The sequence below is a fragment of the Scomber scombrus genome, chromosome 4, assembly GCF_963691925.1.
Source record: "Scomber scombrus chromosome 4, fScoSco1.1, whole genome shotgun sequence".
In the NCBI taxonomy this organism is placed as follows: domain Eukaryota; kingdom Metazoa; phylum Chordata; class Actinopteri; order Scombriformes; family Scombridae; genus Scomber; species Scomber scombrus.
Window position 1 is genome coordinate 13397476 of NC_084973.1, and position 16041 is coordinate 13413516.

The window sequence follows — 16041 nt, forward strand, 5'->3', positions numbered from 1 at the left end:
TTAAAAATTAATTAATTTTAATTCTTTAAATCATATCCACATAAATTCACTTTTCTCTAATCAATTTTCTAAATGATCCAATTTATTTTATTCCACTGTTTTGGTAACCGAGGTTACGCAAAGCTGCAAGGCTCCAACAGCTTTTCTCTGTCCTCAAAATGGCACTTCTCTTCCAACATGTGAAGAGAGTGCCGTGCTGCAGGTGTGTCTCTGGCCGGGTTACTCTTTGTTTTTCAAAGGGACTTACCCATTACTCTAATTAGCCTTCATTGGTCTGGCCAATCAACTTTCCCTGCATAAACATTTAAAAGCCTCGGGCCATTGGTTATGTTGGACCCTAAAATCATAATTGTCTCTGTCTTTAACAACCAACTAAGTCCCCCTTTAAATAGCCCGCCAACTGTCTAGACAGAACCATGTTCCTTTTAGGGGTGTTTCAGTCTTCCACGACGACAACAGGTAAACAACAATGTTACTTGTATCAGTACACATTGTCCATATTAACATATACTCCTCATACTCAAATACTTAACTAAACATTTAACTCAAGACAATAAATCACCCCATACTTGGTCTAAATCATGATATCACTGGTGATGTCAGAAAGAGCTTAAAATAAGGACATAGTTGGGTGATTCCCCTTTTTATCTCCTGAAGAAAGCATGGTGAGTATGGTTAGCAATAAAACAAGCAACTACATAACTCAACACTATATTCATAAATAATAACTTAACATAAACAGAAAATGTTGATGGTAACTAACAAACAATGTTTAACACAAACAAAACTGGATTACAATGTAAAGGCAATGCTACAAACAGAGATGTTAAACTGGCTAAACAAACAAATGACAAGCATGATAAGAAATACAGCAAAGTGTGATGGACATTGTATGGTCTCACCCACTTTGTTACAATTATTATTGCTTACTTGGAAAATACCCAAATGTTTGCGAGAGTTCTGGACATATATTCATTCAACAGGAACTTTCTCCCTACCAACAGAAACATGGGACATGATTAAGTAAACCAAGCACATTTTTTCTGATCAAAGTTGTTACTTGTTTACTTCAACTAGTTAAAATTAATTTGATTTTCAAATTATTTCACCCTACTGGCTTACGGCATAAGACACATACCACACTGCAGTTCAATTCTGCAGCGGAAGTTTGTCACATCATACCAGTCTCTACAATTTCTGTATCTCTTTCTGCACTTTCAGCTGTCAAAAGCAAAAAAAGCCTAACACACACTCAGCAGGACAGTTACCAGCAACTAACCTGTGCCAATGTTGGAAGGAAGAAAACTTTTCATTTCACACTTCCTCGTCACCAGTTAATGCTTTTTGGTCATTTGGTCCTTTTGTTTTCTCAAATTGGTCTTGTTGCCCTGACTGCATCCCCCCTCCTCTTCCCATTGCACTGACAACATTAGCAAGGTAACTGTTTCCATAGCACCTTCTGTTGACAGCACACCAGCCAATCGAGATAAGCATACTTTCTAAACTGCAGAAACTTTGAAAGGACAGGTCTTTAAGAAAAGCAATAGCACAAAAACACTGGTGATGCCTTCAACATCACTGACTTGTATTCACTTTGACCATAAACAGATGACTGGGTTTGAAGATTTACACATTTCTTTCCAATGCACTTAAGTGACCTTTTCTAATCCACAGTCTTTTTCAGCAGAAGACATTTGACATGTCACAGTAGGCAGCATTTCCCATTAATTATATAGAATAGAGTGTTTCCCACAGAATTTTGAGAGACTATGGTGGTGGGATCTTAGTCCGACTCTCTGGGGTCTGGGGGCATGCTCCCCCGGAAGAACATTTCTTTTGCTGGGTTTTTTAAAATGCTTTTCTATTTGTCAGATCTTCTCTTTTCTTTTGCCAGTTCTTTTAATTGTTTCATGTCATTCAGAAGTTTCCTCTTCCTTCTTTCTTGCATCCTTTCTCCTTGAAGGCGTTGCCTAGAATAAATACATTATTGTCAGATTTGTAGGGCAATCACACCTGAACATCACATACTACCATTTCATGATCTGTAACTAACATGAATCTAACTTTTAATGTGCATTGAGGTAGCCTAAGTACAATTACTGCTGTATTTTGTAAATACAATATATTAGTGAATATACTTAGTAATTCATGTGGCTACGAGTCATGTTTTATTCATATATTTCCATACTATATTTACCCTAACCTTGAGGGCCCTGGCTGTGGTGGACTTTCTGGAGTTGGGGGAGGAGTCTGAAGCTCCACGACTGTGCAAGCTTTAGCTCTGGCAGCTCTCTTTGCCACCCTCCATTTCTTCCTGTTATCTCGCTTTGCTCTCTCAGTGAGTTCACTTATTCCTTTCTTCTTCCCTGTCTCTCTATCTTTCTTCCATCTCTCCCTTTCTTTCAGAGGGTACGCTTCTCTTCTCTCTAAGTTTGCGTTCCGGCGTTCTCTATATTGTCATGCAGTTTCTTCTGCACTCAGAAGCATGTCCTGAGAAAGGCAGTGATTCTGTGATTACATGCAAATTAGGGTTGTCCCGATCACGTTTTTTTGTCCCAGAGTCCGAGTCATTTGATTTTGAGTATCTGCCAAGACCGAGTCCCGATCTGATACTTTGGCAATGCAGTTCACATCCAAGTTGTCCCTTAAGGTTTTTTTTTATTATTATTGAAACAATGAACAGATCTATGCGTCACTATTGAGTCATACTCATAGCACCACCTACTGGTGACAGGAAGTTACCTGCTTTGAGGTACTAGTACACTTGAAAAAAAAGTTGTGAAACTTTGTACATAGGTCGGAACTGGTGAAAAATTCAATACTATTGGATTGGTCCCTGAAATAGCAGACATTGTAACTGTGCCACAGCCCAATGTGCGTGTGAGGGCCTGCGCAACGCTGTTTGCAGCTTTAATTATTATTGAAACAACGGTATCAAAACATACAATTTTTATCACAAAATAAACAAGTACTAAATAAGGCTGTCAGTTTTTATTCGATATTCGAACGAGGGGTGAAACATTTGTATTCGAATTGTAATTACCCATTCGAAATGTAGGCTTTAATCTCCTTAAGCGCATCAGACCATTTGAAGTAGTTTGCATTGTATTCCGGTAGAGGGCGCTTTCGGGTAGTAAAGTTTGACTGTTGTTCTGTTTAACCTTGGTACAAAGCTGTTGATGCGCCTCCCGTTATCTGTGATATATGTTTGGTTCAGGGAGGCTTTTTCAACTGTTCTTCCTCTATGTAATTACCGAGATTTTTAGATTCGTTCAAACTTGATTTCTTTTTAAAGTGACAGCACTAGTACTAAATAGCCATATAAATTATTTCCATTTAAATATGCATCTTTTCTTAAATAAACGAACTAAAAGATGTCTATAAAATCAAATATCAGACAGAAATACCTCGTCACAATTCTCTGAGTACACTGAGGCAACTCAGTTTTTTTTTTTAAACTATAGGAGCCTAAATGCTATTTTTGGTTGATTAGTATTTGGATAATAATTTAAGTTTACATTTAAGAAGAGGTTGTTGTTAATTATGATAAAAATGGGTTATTTACATCATTTACAGGTGAACAGTTAATATTAATAAGTTACTATTTAATTCATTTGACTTAAAATGTGTGGATGTTTAGAGGTTAAAAAATCGCACATGTAACCTTTAATGCGGATTGATACGTGTGTGCGTTTTCATGTGCAGCAGTCAGTCAGGTCAGTCGTCATGGAGTGGAGCCACACAGTTTTTTGACCTCTGCCTTTACCTCTGCCTTTACCTCTGCATTTACTCAGTATTTTCTAGATATTTTGCTCTGGCCTTTTTTATTTTCATCATGCTGGATTGTATCTTGCTTTATTTTTGGAGTAAACAATGAAAAGGAACGAAAGAATCGTGTGGAGTTTTTCTTTTGCCTTTGAAGTGGATGTTACGAGGGAGGAGAGCGTCAAGCTCATGGCTTCATTGATTAGGAACCTACATAAACTGTAAACATGCATTTTACAATTGAAAGGCACAGTGGTTCCATCAAGGAAAGTCAGCTCCTATACAGTATGTGTTCTATTTGGAGCTCTATTTTACTCTTCCTTACTGCCACTCTCCTGCTTGACAATTAAGTGGAGGTTTTTTTTAAGGAAAATCAGCATCTCTACCCTGTCAGCAGAGAGCCTGTTCCATTTTTCATCAAGGATGTTGGACACTCAAAGAGTCTCTCACTGTCCACTGAGGTGCAGGGGTCACAAAGAAACGTGGCTGCTACTGCAGCCAGCGAGGGGAACTGTGCAGCATGTGTTTTCCAATAATCTAGTGGATTGCTTTTCCTGGGGATGGTTTGCTGGGAGAGGTAGATCTGCACCTGGACATCTGCTGATGTGGTACTCACGGACCGGGGCTCCAACTGACACTCTTCTAAGATTTCATCTAGGACGCTGCCCAGGCTACTGCTTGCTTCCTGACGAGATGCCTTGGTCACAGGCTCTGCTGCCTCTTGCTCTTGACTAGTGGCCCTGCTCTCCTCTATCTTCGTCACCTCCTGGATGAAGGATTCCTTAGAAATCCTCAGGTTGTCTGAGTTTGTGAAGTATCTGAAAATAGACAAATGCAAAAATTGCCCACAATAAAAAACTAAAAAACACAAGGCACCACACAGCACAGCAGTAAAATCAGGCAACTGCCTTAAATCTACTTAGAATAGATAAAAAATAATCTAACCATTAGCAGAGCAAGATAAAAAGACATTGGCTTGAATAATTTATCCTAAAGTTGATTTGCATGACACATTACACATCACAGAATTAAAAATAGTACATTTACTGCACTTGCATGTCTTTGTATCTTGGATCCACAAGAGTGGCAATGAAGTATAGCGGTTCCTTTTCTACCCCAGCGAAGCGGGTCTCCACTCTCCACTGCCTCTAGGAGAGTGCTTTTCATGATTCCGACACCCTGGTCTGTGGTCTGCTCCCGGGACAGCAGCACACGTCTGAGGGCTGTTGAATGAATGAATGAATGAATGATTTTAGAACAATTTCAATAAAAGTAATTTAAATATTTTCCATTCTTTTCATTTTTATTTCATAATATAGACAGAATATACAAAACTAAACTGTTATCGCAGGGATCACATCAGCTGCTGTTGCAGTTTCCCTGCTCACATCATTAGTCAATTCCTCAAACGGAGCGAACACCTCTGCAGTCTTCTCCATCAGAGTCCAATGGTAGGGTGTTAGAGTAGCTGGGAGGCTGTGGTCTGCTGCGTACACACTTACCCCTTTTCCACTGAGCTGGAGCTAGAGCTTGCTGGGAGCTGGTGCTACAGCGAGTGCTCAGTTGGTGTTAACCCGAGCAACTCTTACGAACCTGTTGTGTTTCTACCGGCAAGGAGCCACGCGATTACGTCACTGTATAACGTAGCCAGCGCGCGCCTTTGAAGCACTTCCATGATTCACCAGTGAGAGGCAGCAACATGCCGCAAGGCATCTAGCCCGCCGGAAACGAAGAAGAAGAAGAAAACTAAGAAGGAGAAGAAGAAAACAAAAGACAACAAAGAAGGAGGAGAAGACGACGAAGATGGAGGAAATTGCGGCCGCGATGCAAGTGCTGTTCATGTGTTTGCAAGCCTACATAGAAATACAGGAACGGTGTCGCGCCAAAAAGTGATCGTCTGCCAGAATCTGATTTCTGGCCGCGGGAGCACGCACAGCAGTCCGTTGAGCAGTAGCGCTAAAACGGTCATAATATGCATTTACATACAACTGTACGTCCGCAATTATAAATTAGACTATAATGAATGTGATTTATGGGTGTGTGTTCAGTAAAGAAATTATCAATTTTGCAATGATCCTCGTGACTCTGCGTTGTTTTTTATCTGATCTGGGCCCTACCTAGTATTTGATTCCCATGTTGGGATGTGTTTTATATCTAATATTATTGTTTATGCCTACTATTTGGAGACAAGACTATAAAAGACATGATTTATGGGAGGGTTACATACGCCTATAAAATAACGAACAGTTTTCACCTGCCAAAAATTGATGGCCAAATACAGTTACTGAAAGCTGACTTCTACCTAAATATGACTTGATCTCATTCATAAGCTTCATAATATAAACACTAGAGCTCACAGGACAGTTTGGAACTCTTTTAAAGGACCATTATAACACAAAATAAGGCATTTTCACCTGCCAAAAATTGATTGGAGGCCAAATACAGTTACTGAAAGGTTATTTCTGCCTAAATATGACTATCTCATTCTTGAGTCCTGCTCACATAACCACGCCCCCAGTCCGCTGACATAATCGGGTCTTGCTTTAGACCAGCAAAGACTTGGTGCTCGCTCTGGCTCCCGTTCTAGGGCTCGGGCCTGGAGCTTTGGCGGTAGAAAAGCAAAGAGCAGGTGCTTAGTCAAGCTCTAGCTCCCAGCAAGCTCTAGCTCCAGCTCAGTGGAAAAGGGGTAACTGAGGGCCCGTTTTTGCTCTAGAATGCTCTGCAGCTTGTACAGGCTGCTATTCCATCTAACCTGCACGTCCTGCTGAAGGCGCTTGACATCCATCTTCAAACCAATCTGAATATCTTCCAGACGTGAATAGGCCAAGGGAGAATGTTTGAAATGGCCTATAATTTTCCTTGCATTCGCCAGTGTGTCTGTGACACTCGTGTATGACAAGTGGAAAGGTGTGAGCAACACAACCCATACTCGGTACTCCCAAATCATCAATTGCTTTCTTCATATTTCGCGCGTTGTCCCGAACAATTACATGGACCCGTTGCTTCTGTATTCCCCAACCATCCAGCATCCCCTCAATCGCTTGTTTCACACGCTCTGCCGTATGAGATCCGCGGAAGTGCTGGGCATGCAAAGTTGCACGTTGTAAATTAGAACTGGAGTCGACCCATTGTGCAGTAAAGCTAAGCAGTGACATCTGACAAACAGACGAACTCCGTATGTCTGTAGTAAATCCAAAAGCAGGGACATCTTTTAGAAGGATTAGCAGTTGGTCGCGTAGCTTTTTGTGTCGGTAAAATAATGTCGAGATGGCAACACATACTGTGGCTCCAAGTACTCCAGGACTCCAAGTACTCCCACGTTTGCAACCACAGACAGCGGCTGGTCATCCAACGCGATAAATTCAGCTATTTTGGTCGTGATCTTTTTGGCTTTTTCGCTGTCCTCGGGCAACTTCTCTTTGTCGCTGTCAGCGTCAGTTGGCCCAGTGTCTTTGCCTGAGTTGCTGCAGTGTACTCAGAGAATTGTGCTGGGTGCTTGTTTCTCAGGTGGCGAATCATGTTCGTCGTGTTGAAGGCGTGTTTTTCCTTCCCACCGTGCGAAATCCCGACTTGCAGACATTGCATGTTGCTGTAGCACTGCCTTCGAAAAATATTTCCAAACGGCAGACATTTGATTCGCTCTTCCGATCTTGCCAGCTTTTCATATGTGCTTTCCTAGCCTACCAGCGACCAGCTCACTGCCACTCACGTTGCCTGAACAGTACACCCACTCATAGAAATATACAGTACTAGAAGCCTCGTCGCCTACTCGTTGACATTTAATATGCGCCATAGAGCCTTAATGACGCGACTAGCACTAGTCAACTGTATATTTCTATGCGACGACTCTCCGCTTTCCGCAAATGTGTAGTGTTTACAACATGGACGTATGGACAGCGTAACGTTACATTTTTGATACATCTGTGATCTGGATCTTTTCCACCCGTTTCCGATCATTTGAAAATTACGTGATCGACCCTGATTTCCAATCACGTGATCGGATCGGGGACATCCCTAATGCAAATGTATGAAATTAATAACTAATAACTATACACACATACATGTGTACTATAAATTGCAATACCAACTATTATTATTACATACGATGAACAATATGTCCACATTTTGGGACAACTATATGGTGGACAGTTTGACCTTCAGTTAGCATTTCAGATCACTACAAACTAGCATTAGCTAACTAGCTAGTCTGTTGTTGAAGAAAATTATTAATAATAATTATTATTATGTAATTAAACTTTTATATTTTGAAAATATTGTACACTGATCACGTCCTCATATATTATGCTGATAGGGTGGACATGGAAAGCTTGGGTAGAGCAAGTAAACACACTTATACCTAGAAAATAGGTCAATCCCAAGGTCATCAGACACACTTACCTCAGCAGTTGAATTTCCCACCACTGAGTAGAGGAAAAAAAAGGTTGTTGTGATGTGACTGCAGCCAGGCAGGGAGTTCCGGTCCTCTGAAATGATGCCAACGCGGAAGTAACTTAAAACTGCATTCTATCAAAAGGCCACCAGGGGGCGACCGTTTTGGTGTCAAAAGGACTTCCGTCTCTATACAAGTCAATGGAGAATTCACCAACTTCTCACTTGATTTCTAACCTCAGTAAACGTTTTCAAAATGTGTTTCAAGAGATTCAAGAACTTTATTTAGCCATTTGTGCTTGGACACATAGGAATTTTTGTGCGGTTGTTCAGAGAGTCAAGACAAAATAATTTAAAAAGACATACAAGAAAGACACATTCATAAAACACATACACATACTGTAGACATAAAAAAGTGCATAAAAACCCTGTGTAAAGGGAAAGTTAGAGCATTGTTGTAAGCATAGGTATATTGCACAGGCCCAGAAGACAATATAATATAATAAAATAAAATAAATATGGTATGATATAATCTGAGGTAGTTCATTTTGTTTTGGCCAAGAGGCTCACTGTGGCAGGGAAGAAGCTGTTAAAAAAGCGTGTTCTGTTTGTGATGATGCTGTCCGCTCGTCTGTGTCTGAGGTTGTATGTGCAGTGTTTGAGCAGGGAGTGAGCTGGATGTAGTGTGTCTCTGATGATTCTCTCTGCTCTTTTTTGACAGCGCTGTGTGTAGATTGTGTCCATGGAGGGGAGTTCAGTTCTAGTAATCCTCTCTGCAGTCTTTATGGTCTCAATCGCTAGTTTAAAGCCTTCTTCAATGCAGTATGATGTTCATTTGTGAAATGTTGGCCTCCCTGATTTTATATTTGACGATGCATTAGGGCATGGCTATGTCGTGATTGACAGGTTGATTGGTTCACAGGTTCAGGAGGGAACCTCATGCCCCTCCTGGTGCCCATATAAGTAAAATCCGTGTTTTTATTTTTCCCGGCATTCACCTGACATTTTCAAGATGGCGCTGCTCAGATCCGATACTATTGGCTTCCGAGCAGCAGTCCACAAACCAATGGGTGACGTCACAGATGTTACGTCCATTTCTTATGTACACTGCAGCAGATGACCTTTTCTTAAAGGGACAGGTTTGTTAATACGATAGGGTGGACAATTGTTTAAGGGACATGTAAAATCTCTTAATTTTTTATAAATTTAAGTGTTATTGTTATTACCAAACAATGAATGTACTTAAGTAGAGCAAGGTCTTATTTAGCAAAATAATAATATTATCAGCACAAATAAGACACAGAGAGGTCGTGCTGTTGAGCTGTAATCCCAACAAATCAGGGGAGCTCATGTCTTATTGTGGAGAGCCAAGTTTTTGGCATCCAATTCATGTCAAATCATTTCTTTTTTTGTTTCTGTGACAGTGTGCGCAACAGCTGAGACAGCGTCCACAGCACAGGTAATTTTTTCCTCATTCTTTGTCTTTCTCTGGACCTTCTTTAATTCCACCACATACACACTAAATAATAATCTGTGTTTCTTTTGATCTATTTCTGAGAGTGGGACCTCAGTCTTAGAGCTCGTAAAGTTTTTCTTCTTAGTCTTTAATGCCATTTTCATGAATGGAGCTTTTCTACAACTTGCTGGACGCCTGACCTTATATGGTATTTTGAGGGCGTCATTCATGTGAATTTACTATTCTCTGGAACGCACGTTCATTTAGAATAAAAGTACGACAAATTTAAGAAAAAAATAAGAACATGTTCTTGCATCTGGCCCAATGTCTCATTCTAAATCCCGTTTGAAAATACGTTGATATATCTTAAAAACTCAATACACTGCCCAGTCCTAAAACAACAAAATGTTTTGGAGAGTGTACGGACATTTTCGGCTCACTGAGACTGTGGCAGCACAAATTAGACTATGGCAGGCCGACCACAGTCTATATAATTAATGGGAAACACTAGACGTTATCTTCTTTCGTGAGGATTACATTGTTTAATTATTGAGTTAAGTTGTGACAACTCTCTACTGTTGTCTGTCTCTGCTGAACACGGAGGGCTCAGCCCCGCCCCCCCGAGAAAGAGCAGAGAGGACAAGAGGAGCAGCTAACGTTGGCCTCTGCTGCAGTTTGCTATCATTTAAGGTTGCACTGCTCTCCGTCTGCTACTTTATACTGCTTCGCTGTTCTTCCGGACGCTGAATGGGGGGACAGAGTTGCTCCGCCAGTAAATAGCTACAGAGGTAGTCACAGAGCCAGAACGACCGACTCTGACACACTGATGGTGCATCCCAGCATCATAAACTATCACTCAACACACTTTTAGACAACATCTTCAAACTATGGTCTGAACTCTCTCTCCTACTTTATCCAAATCATCTTTAATGAACCACAAGTCAAACTAACTACAGAACCACCAGCATTTTCATTTAAAAGCTTGTTCATCCTGTACCCATCAGTGGCAGCCATGCTACCACAGCATCAAACAAGGCACTGGCCACAAAACTCTGATAGGAAAATTGTAATGTACGCATACACACGAACACTGCAACACATATGTACAGTACATGCATATAAACTCGCACACAGTGTCACCAATCTGTTTTGTGGCTAATTGTTTTATGCTTGATTTCAAAGCCTGACCAGAGACAGACACTTTATATCTGTTAAACAAACAAACAATCAAATTAATCAGTACATTTGATGTTAATATCTATACATAAATAAATAGAGATAGTCCACTTTTAAATATCTGCTTAAATAATCTGCTTTGATACTTCTATAATTTAAATGGAGAAAATAAAATAAAACAAATAAAACATGCAATTAAAATCCTTCATAAAAAAGTGATGTTTTTTATGCCCATTCTCACTAATTTGGTCTCTTCTCTGGGAGTTTTTAAAAATCGACTGACTTTTTGAGTTGCAAGTCAAACCAGAAAAACACTTGAGACTTCTAAACAGTTGTGGTCTCAATGAGTGTTACACACATTATTTGGAGGATGTAATTCAAAGAAAACGTATACGTAAAACTTTAAACTGGAAAACTCAGAGGAAAGGGTTTATTGATTTACAGTGGTGTTATGAAACAGACATTAGAAAAAAAATGTCACTGAAACAAAAACTGCTGGAATCAGGATAAATAACATCACACAATGTATTGAACTATTTCACAAATTTAATTTAATGATTCAATTAATAACAGTAATTTTATAACAAAGAAACAAACACCAATATGCAGCAAAAAAAAATGTTTAAAGTCCTGAAACAGTTGATTAATTTAGGCACAAAATTAATTAACACAGTTTCTGATCATTGGTAAATTGTTCAAGTTTCATTGTCAATCAAAACTGCAAAACATTGACTTCTTAAATCTGAAGATGTGCTTCCTTTCTCTGTTTCATATATTCATATGATGTTATGCTGGATGCTTTGGGGTGTTGAACAGTTATACAAAGAGACATTTGAGAAAAAAGACTTCTGGGAAATTGAAGGCATTTATTTTTTTTTACTTTACTATTTTCTGACCCTGTAAAGACTAAAGAATAATAAATACTTATTACTAGTTATTATGAAAGAAATCCTGAAAATGTAATTTATGATGATTAAAAACAGTTTTTATTCTAAAGTAATAACTGTTTTAAATGCTCAAAAAACCTGATGCTGTAATAATGTATGTAATAAAGTATGTGTGTGTATTATGTGTTCACTGTTCACCTTCCTTTTAGTTTTAGTACTAATTATTTATTGTATTCTTTTATAAGCACATTCGTTCTTGTTTTCTTATGGCACCATAAGGATTGCTTTCAATGTCCTTGTACGTGTCGTGTACATAAACTTATTGATTTCAGTTCAGCCATCAAAGCTGTTAGTCTATTGCCTATTGCATACAGGTGAGTTCCAGATTCATAGATCCATGTTGAAGTTGACTGTAATTGATAGGGGTGGGGAAATGTCTCGATTATACGATGCATCGCCATGCGGACGACTCTGCATCGATTCACAAAAGTCAAGAATCGATTATGTAAACGTTAGTTAATAACTTGATTTTGACGGACGACAAAGGCGGAACCAAACTGTGAAGGCAGCGCAGCAGCCGGATCGTCTTATGGGGCGCACATACCAGAGTTCATCTGTAGTTCATTTTAAAAAAGAAGCAACTGCAGCATTTTTTGATTAAATAACTAAATGATTACCTTTGTGAGACGATAGTTAAGTTTACTGTGAACTTTAAACGCCGTCACTCAGCTAACGCTAACGTTAGCGGATCGGCTAACAGAGCAGCTGACTAACACACACTGCAGCATGAAACAACGTAAACCCTGAAGTGAAGAAAATAACTTGGTGCTCAGTCTGTCTCACCTCAACAACCCTGCAGCTGCTCGGCGTGTTTGACAGTGATGTCTGTCCCGGAGCTAACAGTATTGCAGAGACGCTGCTCTCCTCTGCTGCAACATGATAACAAACAGCGCTGCACTCCGCCCTCAGTTTGTTATTCTCATACAGGCAGGTGAGATTCAACCCTACTATATTATACTATTGACTTATTTTGGTCTACTTATTTTAATGTGAAGACATTTATGTTTAACAACAGATTTTTAAATTCTAAATAAAAAAGGGAGTTCATATTTATCTGACTTCTTGTATCAATTGATGGAAAATTAGCCATGCAGTAATAAATAAAAAATGAAGTAGCTGCAGGGCAAGAGTGATATGTGTTTAATACTGGTTCAGTTCAGTTACTGGTTTCCCACCCCAAAGCCACATAGGGAGCTCCAGGTTCAGCAGCCTCAATGACCTTGTGATGGTAAGTGGTACACTTTACTGTGACACTGAATTAAGAGCAAAAGTGAAGCTCTGAGTCAACGCTTCATAAACATGAGCCAAGGGGCAACAGCTCTGAGTGAGTGAACATGTGGTTGAGTTAATACAGTTTATAGATGAGATGTGATGTATACAAACTGTACTAGATAATTGATTGTTAATTTGGTTTAAGGATCCATTCACTCATTCAATCAATCAATCAATCAAACTTTATTCAGGACACAGTGAAGGTCCATAGTTAAATAAAAAAAAACAATAACAGACAGACAGACATACAATAGATACATAAATATAATACATACAAAGGTCCACAATAGGTAAAATGTTCATTTATACACATATAGATTTGAACGCCAATGGTTCCACAGTCTCGACGAGAACCTGACCGCACTCACTGCAGGGTTCACCAGTGTTGCAATAAGGCTGTTCAGTGACTCAGTGGACACAGTTGCCATCCTGGCTGCAAGCGATGGTGACTCTGATGTAGCTGATGAAGCAGCAGTCACATCTAGCGCCATTCTTTAAATATCCACTGCACCTGTACCGACGGACCTGAATGACGCCGTTTCAGCTGACCAAGGTCCAGTCACCACATCTGCAGCTGAAGTTTCAACTACACCTCAGACGGATGAATCCAATGCTGCTGCAGCAGATGACGTTTCAGCCTGCTCTGCCGCTAATGATGCATGTAGGTCCAGTCACTGTATCCTCAAACAATGGAGCCTGTGCAATGTGTAAATAAAAAGAATAGGGAGAGTTTTTTACAACCATAGTAAATGGGAGGTCTGTTTACTTGATTAATTCTAACTGTGACTACGTTTCATGTCTTCAAACCCATACACGAAGACAGGTAATGTGTAAATTAGATACACATACATGTACATGTGTAATTAACAACATTAAGATTAAGTGCATGAATAAGTATGCTATTTTTAAATGACGAAACAAATTTCAAGTCAGGTGTGCAGACTAAATAATTTAAATTAGGCCTTCCTCCACAGTTTTACAGTTCTTCTCTCATGGAGTAAATACAGTATGGTAGCACACCTGTGTGCTTGTTTTTCTAACTGTAGTACACAGTATGTAGGACAATACTGAATGGAGATTTCTTTTCTTACCTTAATTAGAGAGCATGGTATATCAATTTGAGAGCATTATTTATTGATTTCACGTTCAGATTTTGTAATATGTCCCTCAAAACTCTGCCCTCGCACTAAAATAATCTCTGCTCACACAGATTTCCTGCTATATGGAAAGCCCAAAGTGCAAACCCCACTTTTTCAACATGATTTATCACAAGATGCCTCTTTTTACGTCCGTGTTTATTAAAACAGCCGTTTTTGTGTCGGTCTACTCAGCAAAAGTGCCACAATTTTTATTTGATATAAAAAAAGAACATTTATTTATCTTATTATTTTTTTATTCTGATTTATTTTTATTATTTATTTGAATCCCACAAGTTCAGTGTAAATACTACATGTTGTTGCCATATTATATAATTTATTTGTCTACAATCTACCCACTAAACTCAGATGCTGATGTAACTACAATGCTACTTCAAGGTACTGAAAAATTACATAGACATTATGATGTTCTGGACCTTCACTTGAGGAAATTTTCACAAATTGGACCTCAGTGAATTTTAATTGAATATCTCTGCTGTAGAGCTACACCAGACACTGCTTATTACACCGTAATAACTGTTCAAAAACCGCCACGTTTTACAGCGTTTTTCCTGATGATAATGAGCCCTGGCTTCTTTTTTACATAGCCAGTAAGTTCAATGTTTCTGAAACCAATCAGTGAAGAGTACAGCCAGACCAAAGCATTGTATCCATGCAATGTGCCTGCTGTATTGTTTTTCTGCATTGTTCCAGGAAAGTACTAAGATTCAGAGGATTAAATATCACTGCGCCTGGCTTCACTGTGTTTAAAAAACAAAACGACCTAGCCTAATCATTGTAGTGTACAGTTTAACAATTCTGGATTTTATGTGACTTCAAGAGGCATGCACTTGCTCAATAGCAAACTGCCAATTGTCTTTATCACCATTTTAATTTTTTCCCCCTTGCAGCTCTTGAAATGTGGTTTGCCTCTAGCCCTGTGTCAAATTATGCTATTGTCAGGCACCATTTAAATCATTTTTAAAATGTATTAAGTCCAAATGTATTATTTGTTATACACTTTACATTTATTACTCTTGTTTTCTATTATCATATTTTTAGTTTTTTCTTCTTTTTTTCCCCTGAACAATCTCTAGCTTAAGCCTTCTTTTGGGATACTACTATTAATAATTACTCCCATGTTCACCAGAAATCACTAGCACTATATTTAATGTAATTCATTGCAAGTTCAGCTATATCTAAATTGTACCTAGTGGTGTGATGATTAGGTGGTGTTACGCATTTCAACCACAGGGTGCCAGTAGTGGTTAAAACAACTGGTTAGCAGCAGCTGTGGGGTTTTTCCAGTAGTACAATGTGGTGTCTTAAGAATAATAATAATAATAAAAATTTCATCACACACAAATACGTATATATATATATATATATTTATGTGTGTGTGTGTGTGTGAGTGTGTATACATATATATATATATATATATATATATATATATATATATATATATATTACAGTTATTCCAAATATAACATCTCTGTGAGAGCTAAAGGCCCAAATTTAGCCCACCATTGTTGTATGTATTCAAAACTACAGATTTCTGCTTCTGCATATAGTGGGTTTTGTTTTTCCATTAGAAATTGCTTAGCATACTACCAACAGATTTACATATTGAATTGTCAACATAAAGAGACTCGTGAGCATAGGCTAGATGAGAGATATCTTCTTCTTTGGTGAGCAGAGCTCTGCCCTTCAGAGACAGGTCACTTTGATAATAATTGGAGTAAAGTTTAAAGTAAAATATATCATCAGTGGAAATGAAAAAAACATCCTACAGGGAGGAGGCATTAAGTTCCTCTGTGTGCAGATTTTGGACCATCTCACCTTGTCGATGAACACTACCAAGATCGTCAAACGGGCCCAGTAGAGATTGTACTTTCTCGGG